The sequence below is a fragment of the Schistocerca serialis genome, chromosome 8, assembly GCF_023864345.2.
Source record: "Schistocerca serialis cubense isolate TAMUIC-IGC-003099 chromosome 8, iqSchSeri2.2, whole genome shotgun sequence".
Classification (NCBI taxonomy): Eukaryota; Metazoa; Arthropoda; class Insecta; order Orthoptera; family Acrididae; genus Schistocerca; species Schistocerca serialis.
The window spans coordinates 393,185,608-393,209,243 of record NC_064645.1 but is presented as its reverse complement, the minus strand read 5'-3'; positions in this window follow the sequence as shown (position 1 = coordinate 393,209,243).

The following is a 23,636-nucleotide window of genomic DNA, read 5'->3' as shown; positions in this document are numbered from 1 at the left end:
GAATAAGCATCAGATAAACGGTCAAGTAAACACGTCTGCAACATTTCTGTCTGTACAGCAGGTAGTGCTTGCATTTTCATCCGTGTTATTGGACGAGAGTATCGTAAAACACCGACAAGTTCAACTGTTTTCAGAAGAGACGGAAAAGGTACACCCAGTTGTGACTTTAAGATCCTTCAGGGATGTGTTAGCACAAAGTTGAACAGAAAGACAAAAGATAAATTATGCTGTTGGTTTCTTTCAATTTGGAGCCTTGCTTTGGGCTGCAGATATGCCAGAGAAGTATCCAACGTACGAGCATTTTGAGCAGGCTTTTCTCAGTACGTTTTGGTGTAGAGTTGTGCAACGACGAATCAGGAGAGACGTATTTAATCCTGGGACGTACACAAGCGAGTCGGCCGCGGTGGCCGAACGGTTCTAGGCGCTTCAGTCCGGAACCGCGCTGCTGCTACGGTCGCAGGTTCGAATCCTGCCTCGGGCATGGATGTGTGTGATGTCCTTAGGTTAGTTAGGTTTAAGTAGTTCTAAGTTCTAGGGGACTGATGACCTCAGAAGCTAAGACCCATAGTGCTCAGAGCCATTTGAACCATTTTTTGTACTCAAGTAAACAGGTGGGTTGAGGAAGTATTTTGAAAAATATATCAACAAGACACATTATTGGTATGAACCCACGCTCCATGCAGATGCGGCTAGGATAGCGATGAGTAAATTAACGCTAAAAGTAATAGTTAACTTGTGATGGTGTCTGAAACAGGCTTGGAGCATCTTTTGTCGGTATGAGATTCAACCGGTCTCATGCAAGAGACAAAAATTCCAGAAAAGAATGGAAATGTACAAGGAAATTTAGGAATAATGGCAATGATAGTGCTCATAATAATAGCTGAAATTTTGACGGGTGATACCCTCCCCCTCCGAATAACAAAAGTATTGGTATCTCACGCGGAAATGGAAATCGCTGTGTTGATAGAAATTGGTTTAGAGAAAAATGGGGACAACTAACTTTTACAAGACAGGCTATCAAAGTGGGACACAGTGTTGGAATGGCGAGAGACGAGGCAATAGTTGGCCAGGTGGACCAGGTGGTTGCTGGCAGAATAACACAAACACAAAGAATTCTCAATATGGGAATGCGCCGCCGACACATGACAAAAAAATGGTTCAAATGGCTCTAAGCACTATTGGACTTAACTTCTGAGGTCATCAGTCCCCTAGAACTTAGAACTACTTAAACCTAACTAACGTAAGGACAGCACACACATCCATGCCCGAGGCAGGATTCGAACCTGCGACCATAGCGGTCGCGCGGTTCCAGACTGTAGCGCCTAGAACCGATCGGCCATCCCGGCCGGCATTTAGAAGACCACCCATCGAACAGAGTGGCCACAAGGAGCAATCACGGTCTGAAAACGATTGTAATTTTATTGGATTTCAGCTACTTTGAATGTGAGATATTTGTCATTAAAGAAAAAGACAGCCAACACGCTGTAGTTCGTAAAGATGCTAAGCATCGCAGCGCGAGGGTAAGGATACGAAATATTTCTTTTAATGTGCGCCAATACCAAGACGCGCGTCCAGCGTCTGAATACTCTAAATAAACACTATGACCTGCTGGACTCAGATATTTAAAATCATTGCCGCAGCACTTGATAGCAAGAAGCTGCGAAACAGAAGAAAGAACAATTCATCTTATGTTAAGAAACATTCTAGAGACTTGATTATTCCTTGTACTTTTGGTCGCCGACATGTTAAGACGTACTACATAGCAAAGCTACAAGTTGTATTTTTATTTTGTGTAAAAACTATGTGAAACGACGAACAAACATTTCGGTAACTCAGGTGAGGATACAAAGTACTTACGCACACGCAAGGACATTCAATTTTAAGAAGGAACGGACTGACAGAGCAGCCATTATTGGACTGTTCCATTTACAAAAGAAATTTCAGATGTAAGTCATGCATTTATTGTGTATTTGCCAATGTCTAGCAGTTTAAAGCCAATTTGTTCAAAATATACCAATATTTTACGATGCAGTAATTCTCTTCTATTTCTTTTTTCTCACTAACCAAAAATGATGTTCAAATTGTATATGAGCTTTGTTACAGGTTCGCTCTTTATCGCGGTGTCTCTATTGTATTTGGGAGACCACTAATGTGTTCAACTTCCGATCTGTTAATCTTTCTCTTACGAAATTCCACTACTTTGCTTTCATTTCCACTTTTATATTCAAATACGTCGCTTACGTTTTTGCATCGAAGATTCTGATTGTGTGAAGGCAATCCGGGTCAAAAGGTCAATTAAGAAAATCCCTTCGCGTAATCAATCCGTACGTCTCCTGAACACAATCGAGAACCGACGCATCGGTGATCAATTAATAATCTTTCTCTCTTTTTAAGTCGTACTAAAAAAACGGCTATACAGGATAGCCGTAAGTACGCAATCTAGCGTTAGGTTGCATTTTTGTCAGTAAATATTACCAACCAACAGTGACACCATCACTATTATTAATAAGCAAGTTCCTAACGCAAGACGATCTACTAGAATAATAGCTCACCATCTGAAAATTAATCCAGGGAGCAGCCGTAGATGTACAAGCCAGGCTAAATTCCGATGGTTTCGTCGCAGCGGAAAAGCGGAACAACTATTGGGCGGAACCTGTGTTTACTGGTCGCCGCATCCACACCCCAGTTCCTCTCGTCAACAGCCACAGGCTCCGCACTGAGAATTCCAATGCGGCACAGCAGTACACCACGCACAAACTGATCCCCTGCAATGCCCCGTGGAGACTGGCTCCACGCTCCTACCATCTGCAGAGCGCCGGGCCCCGCATATCAAAGGGATGGTCGCCAACCAGCCGGTCGCAAACTATGTCCTTTGGACAGAAAAAACTCCTCGAAATCAAGAGCATTGCAGGAAGTCATGGCACAAAATATTTTTTTTTTTTTTAAAAAAAGGCTTCCTCCCACTGTTTCACTCCCGCAGGATTAAATTTTCAAAAATGCTGAAACACGTATTTCTTTCTGATCGAGAAACAAAATACCAATTTTTTTAGGTCTAGTTTCAAAATTGTCTTAATAGCGACATTTTAAAAAAAGCCTTCATCTGTTTCACCCCCTTAGGGTTGTAATCTCTAAGAAGCTCTTCTTCAATGACGCCAATAGTATAAGATCCATACCTTTCGAGATTTAAAGTTTCTGTCCATAACTGTTTGCTCTGGGCGATGATCAGTCATTCACTCCTGACATTGCCTTTTACAAATAGAGATAGCGAAGCATCGCTGGATTCGTTAGTACCATGTAACTTCCATAGTATGGATGTGATTAATTCGATACAGTTCCGCACTGTCGCTTGATAAACAAAGTAAGAGCCTACGGAATATCAGACCAGCTGTGTGGCTGCATTTAAGAGTTTTTAGCAAACAGAACACAGCACGTTGTTCTCAATGGAGAGACGTCTACAGACGTTAAAGTAATCTCTGGCGTGCCACAGGGGAGTGTTATGGGACCATTGCTTTTCACAATATATATAAATGACCTAGTATATAGTGTCGGAAGTTCCATGCGGTTTTCGCGGATGATGCTGTAGTATACAGAGAAGTTGCAGCATTAGAAAATTGCAGCGAAATGCAGGAAGATCTGCAGCGAATAGGCACTTGGTGCAGAGAGTGGTAACTGACGCTTAACATAGACAAATGTAACGCATTGCGAACACATAGAAAGAAGGATCCTTTATTGTACGATTATATGATATCGGAACAAACATTGGTAGCAGTTACTTCAGTAAAATATCTGGGAGTATGCGTACGGAACGATTTGAAGTGGAATGATCATATAAAATTAATTGTTGATAACGCGGGTGCCAGGTTGAGATTCATTGGGAGAGTTCTTAGAAAATGTTGTCCATCAACAAAGGAGGTGGCTTACAAAACACTCGTTCGACCTATATTTGAGTACTGCTCATCAGTGTGGGATCCGTACCAGGTCGGGTTGACAGAGGACATAGAGAAGAGCCAAAGAACAGCGGCGTGTTATTTGGTAAGCGTGATAGCGTTACGGAAATGTTTAGCAAACTCAAGTGGCAGACTCTGCAAGACTCTACGAGAGAGGCGCTCTGCATCCCGGAGTTGCTTACTGTCTATGTTTCGAGAGGGTGCGTTTCTGAATGAGGTATCGAATATATTGCTTCCCCCTACTTATACCTCCCGAAGAGACCACGAAGGTAAAATTAGAGAGATTCGAGCGCACACGGAGGCTTTCCGGCAACCGTTCTTCCCACGAACCATTCGCGACTGGAACAGGATAGGGAGGTAATGACAGTTGCACGTAAAGTGCCCTCCGCCACACACCGCTGGGTGGCTTGCGGAGTATAAATGTAGATGTAGAATTTCGGTACACGAAACAAATAAAGTTTTTAGATAACTCATCATTCAGGCATTCAGATATCGTTACATAATATTGCTCAGTCACAAAATGGCCTAAATTTATCAGCCAGTCAAGTTAACGTGTACCCCCAAGCTCTTAAACAACAGAGAAAAGTCTCGTGCCGGAATTGGTTTTCTTGATTTTTGATGTGAAGAAATGTATCGTACCTACAGTAATAGGAAGTCGGTGAGGTAACAAGTCTGCACACAACCCAGATATAAGAGTGAAGAAGTACCTGGAAATTAAAGGAATATAGGCTATAGAGCATGTAGGTGAATGAAATTAACAGTCGATTAAAATGCCCAAATGTAGATAAGGGAATGGATAAACAAGAGACAACAACTAAGAAAGGAAAAACCATCAGACGGAACAGGACACAAAATTATGCATCTAGTCAGTGAGATAAGAAGCGTCGCCAAATGGGATAAAGTGTGGCTAGGAAAGCGAATGAACAATACAAACGTTAGACTAAACTGGAGACACTAAACGGCGAAATTCGGATGAAATTCTGTTACTCAAATATATTTCAGTGTAGAAGCAATTAAGTGTCGTAACATTTTGTAAGGAAACACTGTCAAACACGAATCAGTATATTTAAGAATTTGTGATAAAATCACGTTTCATCTCCATCGATTGATGTGCGTAGACACAAAAAAAAAAAAAATAATCGAGAACTGAAGATGAAGGTGTTCGCATCATGTCAAGACCCGAAAGCGGGATAAATTCTGAACAAAGTTCTAATTAACTCTTTGCGCTCTGTTTTGTGACTTAATTTTCACCAGTCGCAAAGGAGCGGGACGAGGCCAGCGCGGAGAAGATAGGAATCTCTCTCAAAGATATTGCGAAGATTTAGCGCAGAATCTCTTCCGAGGAAATGGAGATCAAAAGAATGCCCGCAATCTCGCCGTCAGACGGCGCTGCTGCTCCCTACAGGGCTGGCGGAGGTCTGTCCGCGGTCCGGAGCGGCGCGAGCAACAGATGGTTTCTAGGCCAGAATAGCGGAACTTCAGAATTCAGTTAAGCCGGGAGCGGGCTCCCGCGGAGCAGGAAACATCCCTTATTGAAATCCTTGCCGTTGTTCCCAGTGTGGGTACTAAAGAGCGGTTGCATCTGGTTCTGGAAATGCGTAGCTACCTACTGCGCATAAATCAGTGGCGAGCAATCTGCGTCAGCTCTCATCTAGAGGTACAGTTTCTTTGCGGGAAAGAATGCATTAGTTCTCTCCGTCAAGAAATAATAAATGAAGTTCCTGTTCTCCAAAATTTCCATTGAAAATATGTATGTTTATGAAAAAAATTTAAATATTTCAACAAAATTGAAGGACACTTAATGAAATGTTATCTAATTAAGGTTGCTTCATCTACATCTACATACATAATCCGCAATTAACCATACGGTGCTTGGCGGAGGGTATCTCGTACCACAACTAGCATCTCCTCTCCCTGTTCCACTCCCAAACAGAACGAGGGAAAAATGGCTGCCTGTATGCCTCAGTACGAGCCCTAATCTCTCTTACCTTATCTTCGGGGTCTTTCCGCGAAATATAAATTGGCGGCAGTAAAATTGTACTGCAGTCAGCCTCAAATGCTGGTTCTCTAAATTTCCTCAGTAGCGATTCACGAAAAGAACGCCTCCTTTCCTCCAGAGACTCCCACCCGACCGAGCGAGGCGGCGCTGTGGTTAGCACACTGGCCGATCATTCGGGAGGACGACGGTTCAATCCCGTCTCCAGCCATCCTGATTTAGGTTTTCCGTGATTTCCCTGAATCGTTTCAGGCAAATGCCGGGATGGTTCCTTTGAAAGGGCAAGGCCGATTTCCTTCCCAATCCTTCCCTAACCCGAGCTTGCGCTCCGTCTCTAATGATCTCGTTGTCGATGGAACGTTAAACACTAACCACCACCACCACCACTCCCACCCGAGTTCCTGAAGGATTTCCGTAACACTCGCGTGGTGATCAAACCTACCAGTAACAAATCTAGCAGCCCGCCTCTGAATTGCTTCTGTGTCCTCCCTCAATCCGACCTGATAGGGATCCCAAACGCTCGAGCAGTACTCAAGAATAGGTCGTATTAGTGGTTTATAAGCGGTCTCCTTTACAGATGAATCACATCTTCCCGAAATTCTACCAATGAACCGAAGACGACTATCCGCCTTCCCCACAACTGCCACTACATGCTTGTCCCACTTCATATCGCTCTGCAATGTTACGCCCAAATATTTAATCGACGTGACTGTGTCGAGCGCCACACTACTAATAGAGTATTCAAACATTACGGGATTCTTTTCCCTATTCATCTGCATTAATTTACATTTATCTATATTTAGAGTTAGCTGCCATTCTTTACACCAATCACAAATCCTGTCCAAGTCACCTTATATCCTCCTACAGTCACTCAACGACGACACCTTCCCGTACACGAGAGCATCATCAGCAAACAGCCGCACATTGCTATCCACCCTATACAACAGATCATTTATGTAGAGGATCTACCACACTTCCCTGGGGCACTCCAGATCATACCCTCACCTCCTATGAACACTCACCATCGAGGACAACGTACTGGCTTATTGGAGCGAAACTTTCAATAACAGTAATCTCGTTGTTCCAAAAAGCTAACAGACCATGTTATTCGGTAGATGACGATATATTTTTGAGTGGTTTAAAAGTTTCGTGTAACTACTTTCGTTTTATAACTATAAAATTTCACCCATATAGCACTGAGAGTGAACGAGATTTTTTTGTGTGATACAGTACGTAACGATGACTCTGCGGGGTGCTGCATGAATGTTAGTACCAAACAGTTGATGGAGACTTTCTGTAGTGTTCGCTTCCATACGCGAGCTAGCTTCCAAAGGAACGACCATTTTAGGTGTCAGTCTATAGTTTTTAAAAATATTGAAGAAATAGAGCTTTGACTCACTTTAAACAAAACTTTGTTCAGACAATCGTAAGGTTCCAGTTTGCTATCGTTCCTATGCTGATATGCAATTATGCCACTGCAATGTATCACAGAACCCGAGAACCTTGGACAAAATGTAAATGATAATGAGTACTCTGTCCTATGATTTTCTTTACAGATTGGAAGCGAAGCAATGGGATAAGTCCTCTTCTACTTCAGGATTATCCTTTGTCTCCTTGAAATGTTTTCCTTTCTTCTTTTTCGTTGCTTCCATGTGAATATAATGTGTATTACTTACAACAGGATGAGATATCTACAGTTTTCCAAGTACTATCCATCTCTTTTCTTGTGAAAAATTTGGATTGCATTGTTCCAGGTTTAGTTCTTTGGTAATTTATTGTAACCGACACTAAATCGAAAAAGACGTTTGGAGGAGAAATTTCTGAACCATTCCTCATAAAATGTTACTGTCACCACTACTGTTCAACTGAGCACCGGAATACATAATGAGAGTGCCGGCCGTTGTGGCCGAGCGGTTCAAGGCGCTTCAGTCTGGAACCGTGAGACCGCTACGGTCGCAGGTTCGAATCCTGCCTTGGGCATGGATGTGTCTGATGTCCTTAGGTTAGTTAGGTTTAGAAGTTGTTCTAAGTTGTAGGGGACTGATGACCTCACATGTTAAGCCCCATTGAGCTCAGAGCCATTTGAACCAACACATAATGAGAGAATGGTACAGGGATAATCCAAAAGAACATGAGAAACGGAAGTACGAAAATATTAATTCAACCTGTTTGGGATTTGCCGATCATTTCGCTCTCCTTGCCAAAAATATTCAAGAAACCAGCTAAAAAGTAAAATCACTACAAAAAATAGCACAGAAAACTGGCCTTAGAACTTCATTTGAAAAGGTAGAGATTACGTAAACTGACCCCACCACTTGCAAATAAAACTACCATAGAAAAAAATGCTAGTAAATTTAAATATTTAGTTGGAATAATACAATACAATCTAAATGAGGAACCACCATGGCAAGATAGAATAAGAAAAGAAACTGAAGAAAGGAAACTACAATCCCAAATCATATACAACAGAAAAAGACTATCTATTCCAGCAAAATTAAAACATTATCAAACTGTTACACAACCAGAAATAACATATACAGTTGAAACCATATTCAAAACAACTAATCTAACAGAAGTATATAAAATACCAAATAAAGAAAGAGGAATAATTGGGATGTGTATAAATAAACAATGTCAACTAAATGGCCATTAGAGAACAGCTTCAAATCGAACAGTATAGAAGAAAATGGGACCTGTAATGAGTGTGATAGGGAAGAAACACATCTCATTCTTCTCAACGCATTCTGATGAAAACGACCAGGAAACAGAATTGGTAAGAAAGTAAACTGAGGTGACAAACACCATGGTCCAACATGCTGCCCCAGGTGGGTGTAAAATGAATGTACGCAACGGAAAATAATGAACGCGAAAATCAATATTTGGCCCTGTCTGACTGGCACCTGAAGCAGATCTTAGGAGCTCATAATTGTGATATTATTTCCTCCTTCTTCCCCTTTAACATATAAATTACAACCTAAACATAAATGAATAATTAAGGGCACTAGTAACTACTAAATGAGAAATGCTGTTTCTGCTTATACATTTACTGTAGATTAAAAACACCTTTACATTACAAATGTTTATATTTCCTAACTAATATTACTCACCAATTGTCCAAATCGGCCCCTTTTTTATGGCTACGTGATCTAATATAAATAACACGAGATGACTGACATCGTCTACGTCCCAAACACTAGAAGACACTACTTTCAATTATGGTCTACAGTGGTGTGGAACCTCGATGGAAATGAAGTAACGTGATCACAGCTATTTAGCTTTATAGCCCTAATAAGCCGAAGCAATTTGCGATATCACCGTATGTACTGCGTCCGGTGCGTCGGAGTGATGGCTCTCGTACACGTCTGCGACGATGGAAGTACTCCAGTCACAAAATAAATTCTTTCAAACACTAGGGTGGCCTCTGACTAGTATAATCTAATACTGTCTTCTCCTCTGTGTGTTGTACAGACAAGAAACGCGAACGTCCAGCCACAAGAACGGAATACAGGCAATGTCTCTACGCGACTATAGGCAGAAGAAGTGCTTTTAATGGAATTGCGACATGCACGTTTACACAAAATATAAAAGGGCAGTGCATTGGCGGAACTCTCATTTGTGCTCAGGTGATTCATGTGAAAATGTTGGCGACGTGATCATGACCGCACGGGAAGTATTAAGTAGCTTTGAAGACGGAATGGTAGTTGGAGCTAGACGCATGAGAGATTCCATTTCATAGATCATTCCGAAATTCAATATCCCGAGAACCACAGTGTCTAGAGCGTGCCGATAATACTAAATTGCATGCATTACCTACCACCATGGACAACGCAGTGGTCGACGTCCTTCACTTAACAGCCGAGAGCAGCGGCGTTTGCATAGAGTTGACAGTGGTAAAAGAAATAACATTGCTTGAAATAACAGTTAGGACAGTTAGACGAAATTTGGCGTTAATGGGCTATGGGAGCAAGCGACCGATGCGAGTGCATTTGCTAACAGCACGACAACGCCTGCAGCGCCTCTCCTTGGGCTCGTGATTGGAAAACCGTGATTGGAAAACCGTGACCTGGTTAGATGAATCCCGATTTCAGTTGGTAGGAGCTGACTGTGCAGATCTCACGAAGCCACGTGGCTAGTTTGTCAACAAGGCACTGTGTAAGCTGGTGGTGGGCTATCTTTACACGGAATAGACTACTTGTTCTGGTCAAATGAACTGATCACTGAATTGAAATGGATATGTTGTGCTACTTAGGGACCATTTGCAGCCAATCATAGACTTCATGTTCCCACACAACTACGGAATTTTTATGGATGACAATGCGTCATGTCACCGAGCCACAATTGCTGGACAGTTCCAAAGAATGATTTGGCCGCCCAGATCTTCCGAAACAAATCCTGTTCCACATTTATATACTCGGGAGGTCAAATCGTGGACAAAATCCTGCACTGGAAACATTTTTGGTGTTACGGAAAGCTATAGAGGCAGCCTAGCTCATTATTTCTGCAGCGTACTTCCAGCGACTTGTTGAGTCGATTACTCTTAGACCACTGCACTATGCCGCGCAAAAAGAGGTACTACATGATACTGGGAGGTATTCCTTGATTTTTGTCACATCATTGTAACAGAAAAAAGTGTGGAATAGTAAGAGCAACATTAAGTCCATAACAGACATTAAGGAAGATATAAGAGAGCTCCAAATTACGGTAGACGACAGAGAAAAGAGAAAACTCAGAACACTGCAAGACATGCTAATGACACTACAACCGAAGGTGAGTAAAATGACAACAGAAAAATTACCTCAGATGAAGAAAGAAAGAAATTATCTGAAAGAATGAACAAATATTGGACAGCCAGAAGAGCAAAACATCCGTAATATGACAAAAGAATAATAACATTCCTTGTATAACCACTGTATTATTGAATTGCCTTACTGTGTTATTATTGAACTGAACTGTATTATTGAATAGAAACGAGTATAAACCATTGTATAATTGACAAGAGTACTCCAATGAAGGCCATAAAATTAATAATAATAATTGTAATAGTAATACTGTACAGTTACTAGTCAACTCATTATGACGTTCTGTTTAACAGCAAGTTGGTTCTCCTGTGGAACGTAAGGCAGCAGCGATTCTGTGTTTCGTGGATTCGGCAGTTCCTTGGTAGATTTCCGGAGGTATTTGGCACCATGTGTTTAGGTACAGGTCACGAATTTCCCGTAAATTACAGGTCGGTCTTTCGTGAGCAAGAAGCTGCCGCCTCTAACCAACGTAGCACGATTCTGCAATTGTGAAACTAGCAGTTGCCCCGACGGGATATGCCCACGCCGTCGGAAAAAGACATCGAGTATGAAGGGATTTAGATATTCCACAATCATGTTCACGTAATTCGGAGATGTCATGGTACCGTCTATCACAACAAGTCACATGGGACCTCAGGTGCACTTCCACCACAGAACAATGCAACAAACAGCGGCTGGCGTCAGTGACGAGTCGCATCTCTCGGGCAGTCGTTCGACTAGGTGGTGGCGCGTCTGTTTATCCGACCACCGACCAGGCAACGTCCGAAAGAACAGATACCATCTTTATATATAAGGCTCACAGGCCACTTGACGATCTTCTTCTATGCGAATGCACAAAGAGTGTACGAACTCTTACGGGAATCGGCAGTAAAGCCGCGAGTAAATAGTATGATGGGCAGTGGCACCACGAATATAGTGCGGGACACTAAGTTGAGAATGTGGGTCTCACGGGAAGCGTGCCAGAGATTATTCCATGCAGTCGCACTATGCTCTGTGTACTCGCTGGCTGAGTTCGATAGAGCGTCTGCCATGTAAGTAGGATATCCCGGGTTAGAGTCCCAGTCGGGGCACACATTTTCAACTGTCCTTGTTGACTTATACCAACGCCTGTGTGCAGCTTGGGGTATTCATTTGATTCTAAATTCATTCTAATGAGCTGCATGGTCACCGATGGTATCTGTTCTATCCGACATGTTCGAAACGACAGATACCATCTTCATTTATAAATAGTACTATCACCGTTTCGAAGTTTCTCGTTTCCAGGTGTAAGGCCTTAACAACCAACCTTTGGTAAAACAACTTATATCAGTGGATTTCTCAATTTTCAGCCTGTATTATCACTAGAATGGTACCCCATTCGTCTCTACGAACTGTAATCCCAGTCTGTATGGCTTCTTTTTTTTCTTTTTTTTTTTTTTGTAAGCAGAACACGCCACACAGACGTTGTTGACTTTTCCAACTCTGAGTGGAGTTTTTGCCATTGTGAAAGCTTCTGTCACTCGTTGAATGTCATTTGCATTGACACCTGGCAGATGACTTCTCTTCTTGTCACATGAACAATAAGTTTCAACGAACTTAACATGCCAACTGTAGATTGCCTTTCTGGTTGGCGATACTTTCCCGTACTTCATGCTAAATTTCGTTGGAAATCCGTTGCACTCTTTCTGTCGAATTCTCATTTACAGAAAGCGCCAATTTGATTAAGCGACCTAGCGACCATACATGGAACTACACGTTAACCCTGCAGTGAGAAAAAAAAATACAAGTTTACTTTTTCAAATTACGTATATTATTATTTTCTGAAGCTACGCATTCGGCTACAATAAATTTCTTAAAGTATTCTCGGACTTTAGAAACACGCTGTACTTTCATTACCGGCTCAGGTTTCAGCAACGGCACCAGGCTACATCCAGTCACGCTGTGGGCAGTGGTCATTATGTTTTTATGCATAACTTGTTCTGAGAAAAATTCATTTCACTAAAATCCTTAGGCAGTTAATTCTTACACAATTTAACTAAATTAATTATGATATTTTGTCTACCAGCAGGATCTACATTACTTCACTTGATACCTGGGTATCCCCACTATTATCTGTAATAGTGGAGGTGACAACACTGCTCACGTTGGTAATCATCTATGAACTGCTTTTAGTGTGAGTATGCATCATAACACTTGGTGCTTGGGCAGTTAAAACCCACACCAATATTTTGTCCACTGTGTAACTCAGGAGTGTTTTATTGAATGAAAGGAAACTGTTGACTTTGGGAGAAAATGTGTAATACGCAAGAACCAATGGACACTTTCTGAGGGTTTGGGGTTCTTTGGGGGTGGAGCCAGACAGCGACATCATCGGTCTCATCTGATTAGCGAAGGACAGGGAAGGAAGTCGGGTGCCTTTTCAAAGGAACCATCGCGGCATTTGCCTGGAGTGATTTAGGGAAATCACGGAAAATCTAAATCAGGATGGTTGGACGTGGGTTTGAACCGTGGTCCTCCCGAATACGAGTCCAGTGTGCTAGCCACTGCGGCACCTCGCTCGGTTGCCATTTTCTGAGAAACTGTTTTAAAATACAAGGTGGGCTGAAAATAATCGTAGATAATTTTGATGAGATGATAAGTTTGAACGATTAGAAAAACATTTCAGAGCAACGGGACAAAATAAAACAAAATTAAACAGAATTCCACGCAATAGAAATTGGGATTCTTATGATCCGTTTGCTGACGCACATAGTTGGCATCTTAATCTAGATAGGGATTCAGCTGACTAAACCTTTTAATATAGCGGTCAGCGAAGAAAAATTGCTTATGTTAGAGTACGATCACCCGAAAAAGTGGTTTACTAGCCATAAGGATGATGTTCAGAGCAATGTGAGTGACGTCTCTGCCATGATTGAGAAGAAAGTGAAGGAAGCTTCATGTATTGGAAAATCCAAGTAGGCAATTTGTAAATCTATTGTCTAACTACGAAAAAGTATTCATAGATGCTATAAAAGGTTATATTTGTGATATGAAAGTGTATCCGCTCCACCCTATTGTAAAGCTTCATATTCGGTCCCTTGGACGAAGAAGAAATGGCTCTGAGCGCTATGGGACTTAACTTCTGCGGTCATCAGTCCCCCAGAACTTAGAAATACTTAAGCCTAACTAACCTAAGGACATCACACACATCCATGCCCGAGGCAGGATTCGAACCTGCGACCGTTGCGGTCGCGCTGTTCCAGACTGAAGCGCCTGGAACCGCTCGGCCACACTGGCCGGCACGAAGAAAAATGAGGTAATGAGAGAGATAAGAAAAATGGAAGATTGAGAATTTATCGAGCCGTCGAATTCACCCTACAGTAGCCCCTTATAAGCCGTCACTAAAGCTGACAAAAGCATACAGCTAGTCTTAGATGCACTGGACATAAATACGATTATTGTGCCGGTACGCACTAGGCCTGAAAATCTCGACAAAAAAAATAATTAAAAAGTGGCATCTACTATTTGAAGAGCCGTTCAAGATTGCTTTAATTGCCATGACGGTTGCTACCTACTGCAAGACGACAATATTGAAAGTATAGGGGGACTCTATTGTCATAGGAGCCTTAAGAAATATTTGCAATGAGAATCACAGTTCAGTGATTCCAAATAACAAAATATATTTAGTGCACAAGCACCATTGTAAAATATGTAAATAGTAGTTACAGAGTAGTTTTATTGTAAATTCTTTTACTCATGTGTCTTTGTTTATAAGGGTTTATTTCAGGTCGTGTATAACCAGATGATATGTTTAACTGTAATTTCAATTTCTGATCAAATATAAGTTCCCACAAGGGAACAACTGAAGAATTTAAAGCCTTCAAGTTTCAATACTGAATGTTCATTCACAAAATTTTTTAAACAGTTGGAGTAAATGTTTTAATGTAAACATGATTTTCCGATTTTTTCTACCTATGATATATTGGGGTAAATATGCATATACTTAAAGTATATCAAGCATCTATGAATGTAATTGGTCATGACTGTACTTCACCTTGATATTAGTTGAGTGCTAGTCCACATGTTTGTTTATTTCCGATTTGACTCTGTTTGGAGCATTTGCCTTCTTTCGTATCACAATGGGTACTTTTAACTTTCGGGTTTTGCTTTGCCGTTAGCTCTTCGAGCTACTTACTAGCAGGTGTACGGAATATGGGCATCTGTTCCGAAATACTAATAATGAGATTTAATCGGTTGTGAATGAATGAGAGTAAATGACAATAAACAAATAAAATATACCAACTTATGGAGATGCACTTAAATCTACACGGTTCGAAAGTGACCTGTTGATCAAGACAACTGTAGAAGATTCTATCAGTCAGTTTTTTATATGATGCTCAATAAAATATATGATTTTTGCCTTCATATTTGGACATAATACCAAATGTACAGATGAACAAACATCATTGCTGTGTCAGTGTAAATTGATACGAAGATTGTCTGTTGTGTGGAACTATGAATCCCAGGAGTAATCAATATTTGTGCTATATGTCCCACGAGAACTCTAAGAAAAAGTGGATACGCACAAATTGTGTTTTTCATTTTTTTAAAAGTGGTTTTAAGCAGTGATAAATCACGCAAATCAGCGATAATATGAACGCTCTTCGAATCAGTATGTTAGAAGCAACGACTGGACTTTGGTACACTGCTAACAAACTTTAAAGTTTTAAAAAAATGAACAGACCTCAGACGAGATAACCTCGCGCGTATAAACTGTCGGAGCAGACTGTACTGCGCGCCAACAATGCCAGTGCAACGCCGGCTCCGCAGCGCAATGAGCAAATGCTTACGTACAGTGAGAAATAAACAAAGCAGACGATGGACATCAGACTCTTTAAAAAGTGCAGGGTCATACGTGTGCGATTTATTTAAACGAACTGTGAATCGCTACATTAACCAGAACAGTGTTTGTATACTTAACATCTTCCATAAATAAAATGAGTGAATCCGTGTGGATGGAGATAAGCTTCGTTCTTCAACATGATAAAATAAATAATTTCTTTGTCACAGGCACCAATTTTCGATCTTGCATGTACCCACATTGGACGAGAGGAACGTGGAAGGAAGACTTGTTCCAGAAATACTAGATCGAGAACCGGTTGCTGTTGACAGCAGCCGGCATTCCATCTACGTGCTGGAGTCGAACCAGCAGCAGCCTTCACCAGCAGCGGTATCCACCTGTCTTCGATCTCCGATGCAGAAACTCGATACGGGATTAGGTATTCAACGTCGCCAGTTACTTTATTCAAATTTTCTTTCAATTGAAATGAACTTTAAAGCATTTATTGACATCGTTTGACCCCAGCAACAGATTCAATATTTTCTATAATGCACATGTCAAGCCTGACACTAGGATTAGATAACTGTACTGTTTCGAAGTTTGTTGGTCGGTTTTGTTCCCGGTTTTCCGGATCCAGTGAACCCGAATGGGGCGGGATCAGCAATTCTGGGAAGTCTCCGCAGCCTTTTCCGAAACTGTACAGTTGCTGAAGCCATTTAAAACTACCTTATCTGCACTAGACATATGGTATACTACTCGATGTTCTGTCTAACCACTGTCTAAACCTTGCAAACTTAAAAGCTCTTTATGTAAAGTGAAATCTGAATTATATATATGGCACTGACTTAGTGGACCGTAAAAAAAAGTTATCCTTGAAAAAAAGTAATATTTAGTTTTCCAGCGCAAAGGGCAGTGTAATGTCAACGCCAATTTTTGTGTTACCAGTGTATCCGACAGTACTCGAGATCAATGAAGTGATGAATATTTTTCCATAAATGACTTTCAAGCCTATACGTGCAAACTGAGAAAAGACTTATTTTTATATTACGTCTTATTATCATATTGTGAAACGTAAGTGATTTCAAACAAAAATATGTTTAATTATTTTATAATCAGTTTTCTGCAAAAAAAAAAAAATCGCATAACAAAAGATAATACCAGTAAAAGAATGTATTGGCACTGTATTGTCTGTGAAAATCCTTTTTCTTCTATTATTCTCTCTATGATGTATGAAGCGGCTGAGATTGAAGTTCAACTGAGGTCTGTTCTTTTACATATTGTAAAAGGTAGTAATAAGCGACCAAAATAAAAATATAACGTACAATTTACTAAATGGAATTCTGTTGTACGGACTTTTATTTGTAACTAGAAAAACAATTATGAATGTTTAAAGTTTAGTGGCAGCAGCAGTCCAGACTGTGGTTTGTCTGCCGCCATTACGTGAGCGTATGGATCGGCAATTTAAAGCTGCAGAAATTATCAGATATTAATTCTGTCAAAAATGGCTCTGAGCACTATGGGACTTAACATCTTAGGTCGTCAGTCCCCTAGAACTTAGAACTACTTAAACCTAACTAACCTATGGACATTACACACATCCATGCCCGAGGCAGGATTCGAACCTGCGACAGTAGCAGTCCCGCGGTTCCGGACTGCAGCGCCTACAACTGCACGGCCACCGCGGCCGGCTTAATTCTGTCGATCGATAATACAATATTTGAACTCCGAGTACAAGAACCCACAGGAATTTATTATTTTTCTATTCTAACAGTGAAGGTAACATTCAGTAAAACAATCTTAGACTTTAAATAAATGAAATAATTTTTGTGCTTGGTACATAAGATTAAGTTTTCTCAGGGTACTTAATCAGTGACTTTAAATATGGCTCTGAGCACTATGGGACTTAACTTCTGAGGTCATCAGTCCCCTAGAACTTAGAACTACTTAAACCTAACTAACCTAAGGTCATCACACACATCCATGCCCGAGGCAGGATTCGAACCTGCGACCGCAGCGGTCGCGCCATTCCAGACTGTAGCGCCTAGAACCGCTCTGCCACTCCAGCCAGCAGTGACTTTAAATAAAAATGTTTATGACATCAGTGTCGTTATGGCAAGAGGTTATGGAGTGGTATATTAATTTACTTGATGCACACATTTTACTGTCAGTTACTGAACTAGGGAAACAGAATTTCAATATTTATTTGTAGTAATAAGGTATGACAGAATAATTCAATATAGTCTGGCTCAGCAGCACATAAATAAGAATTATCAGAGATTATCTATTTCTTGCAAATAATACTGTTATTCCTGCTGCTACATTTTCATACGTTTTACAATAACACGCACACACCACTACAGTAACTTTAAACATTACACTGGAAACATGGATACATAATATGTATCTAAACTCTTGTATTTGTGGATCAATAACTGTATTTCCTTACAAAACTGCCGTAGCTACTTATGGTATTTCTCCTTTTTTTATACGTTTTCTGCAGATAACTGTTTTTTTATTTTGTTGCTAGCGGAGGGAGGTGGAAAGGAACTTCGCTGCAGATTCACTTTTGGAAATTTTTCGCCTTATTTCAACCCAGTGTGTGTGTGTGTGTGTGTGAGAGAGAGAGAGAGAGAGAGAGAGAGAGAGATAGAGATAGAGAGACGTGTCACCCTCCCCCCCCCCCCCCCCCCCCCCCCCGGGGCGAGAGAGAGAAATTACACTGCCTGCCTGGTGAGAAAAGTGAAACACCCAGGAGATATGTAACTTCATGCACCATCGGACTGTATGTATCAATTCTCAGTGACAGGTCGAACAAGCACCAAAATTAATTAGGGTTGTTCACGTTAAACGTTGATACCATACCTGGTAGAGTACATAAGTGGCGTGAGGAGCGTCAGATACTGATTAATCACTGTGCAAGCCAGATAGGTGCTGCGTACACGTGTGAACTATCAGCACTCAGCAGAGAATGAAAGGGGACTCATTCTGGGTCTCCATTTGGCTGGATGGTTGAATTGTGCGAAAACCAGATTTGTGACAATGGCCCGATGCTGCTCCACGTATGATCGTGAGTTGTAGCATACTCCTCGTCAATGTTCTGGGCGACCACCAATGGAGGATCGCAGCACTGGGCATCAGGAACATTCGTGTCTGCCATCTGAGAACAAGAAGTGGACACCCTGCAACATTCGATGTTATCGCGCACATTGGATAGAGACAGCCACCAGCCGGGATGAGAGACTGTGACACCTTTAATAGGTTACCATTAAAACCACAACACAAACGGCTACATTGCAGGTGAGGCCGTAACGTGATGAATGACATCGCATTGCGTTCAGCGATGTATCGCGGTTCTGCACTACCCTGGATAACGATCGTCACTCAGTACGGTGACAACCTGGAGAAGGGTCCCAATCTATCAGTGTTTTCGTGAGGCACAGTGAGGTTACTTGTAGTATCATGGTGTGGTGACCCCACGGGTATGACTTCAGGTCCAGGATAGTAGCGACTGAGTGTGTCTGAATGCACGATGGTACATCAAGGACATTCTGTATCCTCATCTGTTACCTCTTACACTGTTATATCGTGAAGCCGTTTTTCAACAAGACGGTGCTCATCCAGGCAGCACGTACAAATCTCTTTGAACTGTCTACACCATACTGAGGTACTCACGTGGCTAGCAAGAGCCTCATATCTGCCCCAATAGAACATAAGCGTGGGTGGGACCAACTCTAACGTCGGCTGCATCCCAGCGTCCGTAGCGACGACTTTAAGGAGCATTTAGAACAGTTGTTGATCAGTTTGTGTCAGCAGACGATAGAATGGCTATAAGACACGCTTTCCAACCGACTCAGGGCACACATCGAGATCAGAGCGAATGCAACGTCCTACTGATAACTGGACATGTACTGACTAATTCTTTTTAAATTTCACTTGGTTGTGTAGAACATCATGTGTCTTCTCATTCATACAATTTCTTTTCGACTCCTGCCCCTGCTGTAGGTGCTTCACATTTTCTTTCAAACCATGTAGACTGAGGAGGAGACAGAGAGGAAAGAATGTGTGTGTGTGTGTGTGTGTGTGTGTGTGTGTTTGAGGGAGCGGATACAGGTGGATTGGCGGGTGGGTGGTTGTGATCATGTGTAAATTAGTGAAGATGCTTTAGTAGCGAAGTGAATGCAGATGAAAGGCGTCTGATTGAAGTTGGAGAGGCGGTGATTATGGGGAAAGTGTCTGGGAGGCTATATTAGTGGTGGACTGAGCGCAAACGTTTGGGAACTTGGTTAAGTGCTTGGTAACTGTTTAATAATTTGTCTTGTACCTCCATGCTCTTACATGCTTAATGTTTGCTGAGACAAAAATTCTCTTCGTATGACACACATACAGATTTCATCACACGTATTACATTTTAGTGATGTAGAATTGAATCGAACCAAGGAAAAAGCAGTGGTTTGCAAAATATGTAAACAAGAGGAAAAACGACTGTAAGTAAATTGTACTCCAGTTTTATAAGGTTTCAATCCACTTTTTCATAAGGATTTATATATAAATACCAACACGTTGAAAAATATCATGTATCCAGGTTTCTAGAATGACAAAAAGAAGATGCTTTATAAATAAAAGGGAATGCGTCTCACGAAAAATACTCTTACTGCAGACAGAAAAACCAGCAATAAATATTATAAGTGCTGCTGCGGAAAATGAAACCAGAGAAATAGAATTTTTTCTTCTTGTTGTTCTCACTTCTCGTAAAGGAGAAAAATTTAGTGTTATTTCAGTTTTGGAGGACGGTCCTCTTATAAAGACTCATATTGTACTCTACGATATTTTGATTACTATTACTTTGAGACCGTCAAATAACAACTGATTAAAACATAGGTGTTGTGCCATACGCGTTTTCGCTTTGTTCTCTACAAGCCACTTTTTGTATATACCATGTATGTGTGTACACAGAGTGTCTCATTTCCGTTAGCTGCATGGCTGTGATAAATGATCACTGTATTTATTCAAAATAGTACTAGAATGGAGGTGGTGTTAAAGCTTCTTTCATTTTTACTGTAACAAAACTTTTATTTTACAGATCATAACAAATTTTGATTACACATATTTCAAGAACGTCAATTACAGTTCAGAGTTGTATGGAACAACGTTTTTTTAATATTTCCTTGTTTTGAAGATATTCCCTTTGAATGTAACATGCTAAATTACCTTTGGGGGTTCGTTTTACCCCTTAAAAGTGAAAATGGGCAGAAACGAAAAATAATGTGTTGAGTTACTTTGATCCTTCTGCACACATGCCAAATTTCATCAAAATCGTTTGATTACACCAGGCAAGGCTCTCTTTGTAGAATGTTGTTAGTAAAAAAAAAGGTTCTCTTGTTAGAAAGTTCTTAATAAAGTTTTTATGTTCTAAGTTTTCTCATAACTTTTTTGTGTTGATGCGATATGCAGCAAAATTCTGTCGTATCAGAATAGCTACTCAATTTTTTATTTATGTATCAGTTACGTACAGAGAGAAATACTTGCTTTTTTCATTCTCCTGACAGCACTGGAACTTGATTCTTTGTTTTTTATGTTTATGATTCTTCAAATACGGAACTCAAATATTAAACACTAAAAAATGACAACATTATAGGCTTTAAAGTTTTCTGATGATCCTTGATATCCTAACTGAAGATGGTAGAGTCTCATCTACCACGTGGCAAGACAACTTTCATTTCCCAGCTATTGTAGAATTTTAAGCAAACGTGTACGTTCAATGATATCTCCGTGATTTATAAAATACTTTAGGATAAAGGGATATTATTTGTAATCTTATTTGATTTAAGGAATTTTTATTAGAAAACATTGAAAAATATCGGTAACTAACAATTTATATTTGTAATTGAATCACCACTTTTGTTTGGAAGATATAATTAGAAATAAGAAGATGTGCATTTTTCAGACGGCCGCTGTGGCCGAGAGGTTCTAGGCGCTTCATTCCGGAACCACGTACGTTCGAATCCTGCGTCGGGCTTGGATGTGTGTGACGTCCTTAGGTTAGTTAGGTTTACGTAGATCTAAATCTAGGGGAGTGATGACCTCAGATGTTAAGCCCCATAGTGCTAGAACCATTTGAACCACTGTGCATTTTTCAAAAATTAAGATATGTGTTTCCTAGTTTGTATCTGATGACTTTTATTTTTAAATGAAATAGCTATTCAACTGAAGGAAAGAAAAATGGAATAAACAGCGATAGTAATTATACTCAAACCAACGATTACGTCTCCAGCTTTTTTCAAATGGTTCAAATAGCTCTCAGCACTATGGGACTTAACATCTGAGGTCATCAGTCCCCTACACTTAGAACTACTTAAATCTAACGAACCTAAGGACATCACACACATCCATGCCCGAGGCAGGATTCGAACTTGCGACTTTAGCAGCAGCGCGGTTCCCGGCTGAAGCACCTAGAGCAGCTCGGCCACAGCGGCCGGCGCTTTTCAATCCTTCCTCCTTTTGCATATTTCGTTCTTGACTGATATGCTAGCTCAACACGCACCACTTTTCAAAAATTTGCTTTAGCCAAGAATCGAACGTAGGAGGGGAACACCCACACTGGCTGCCAAGGAAATCGACATTACTTTACGGCATTACAGACGGTCGGAAAATTTCAAAGTCGATTTCCAGCAGAATTTTTGAGTGTAGCATCGAAAAGCTTTGGAGGTTGACTATCTGAATTTTGAGCATCACACACCATAAGTACAAAAATTACAAACATCCGACTTCTGTGTGGTCTCTTCGTTAGACAAGTTAGCATTTACATTTTTCATTTGCTGTTCTCACAGCCAAAACACACATTAGGGACGTGTCTTGTTCGGTGCCTTACACGAGGCATCACAACAACGTTTCACCAGGCAACGCCGGTCAACTGCTGTTTGTGTATGAGAAATCGGTTGGAAACTTGCGTCGTGTCAGCACGTTGTAGATGTCGCCACCGGCGCCAAACTTGTGTGAATGCTGTGAAAAGCTAATCATTTGCGTATCACAGCATCTTCTTCCTGTCGGTTAAATTTCGCTTCTGTAGCAGGTCATCTTCGTGGTGTTCAAATATTAATGGCCAGTAGTGTATGTTACCCAGACAAATTTCATTACTCTACATTGATAATGTCTTGGTGCTGCGTTTTTCCCGTAAGTGTAATAAGTTGCCTGTCTACCTACCTGCTGCAAAGTGAATATCGTAGTTCCGCCCAAAGAGCCTGCCCAGTGGTGTAGCACTGCCAACAGGAAGGTTAGTACCTCCTCTGTCGGACAGGGCGGCCAACGCCCAGGCCCTCAGCCTCTGAACAGGTGCGTCAGAGCCACAGCTGCATCACCGGCGGCGGCGGCGGCGGCGGCGGCGGCGGGCGTCGGGTGGCTCCCGACGCCAACGTCGGATTACCTGCCGACACCCGACGCCCGACTGCCGCCGGCAACCCGAGAAGCCCTGCAGGCCTCGGCGGCGCCTAGCCGAGCCGGGCTGACGCCAGGCCAGCGTTCCGCCCACCGCTCAGCGCTCGGCGGAAGCCGTCAGCCGTTATGGGAGCGCGCAGCCGGCGGCGCACCCGGCTCCTCTGAATGTTCGCCGCTGCCGCTGCCACCAACTCGTTCTTATGTCCGCACTACGCCACTGCCGCCTGCAGTATAACGTCCAGATCTCTTTCTCATCTCCAGGTCTTTACCTCCTTGAACAATCACACTGTGAAGAGCTTGTTTTCTCAAACAACACATACAGGGTGCGTCAAAAAAATGTATACACACTTTGATCCGACATAGAAAATTATTTCCCGTTCTACAATGTTAAATTTCTGGAAATGGAAAGCTTAAAGTCCAATTGGAAAAAAAAATGTACTTTGCAAATGTGATTAACGTTCAAACTGGTGGCCTTCAGCATCAATACATTTCTGAGTACGAGTCACCACTGATTCAGTACATCGTACCAAAGTGTCCAATGAGGTTTTTGCGCACACTGCCTGAATCGCATTCCAAAGTGTGTCCAGGTTACGTGGATTTCTTTTGTACACCTCATCTTTTACTGTGCCCCATAAGAAGAAATCCAGCGGCGTGAGGTCTGGAGG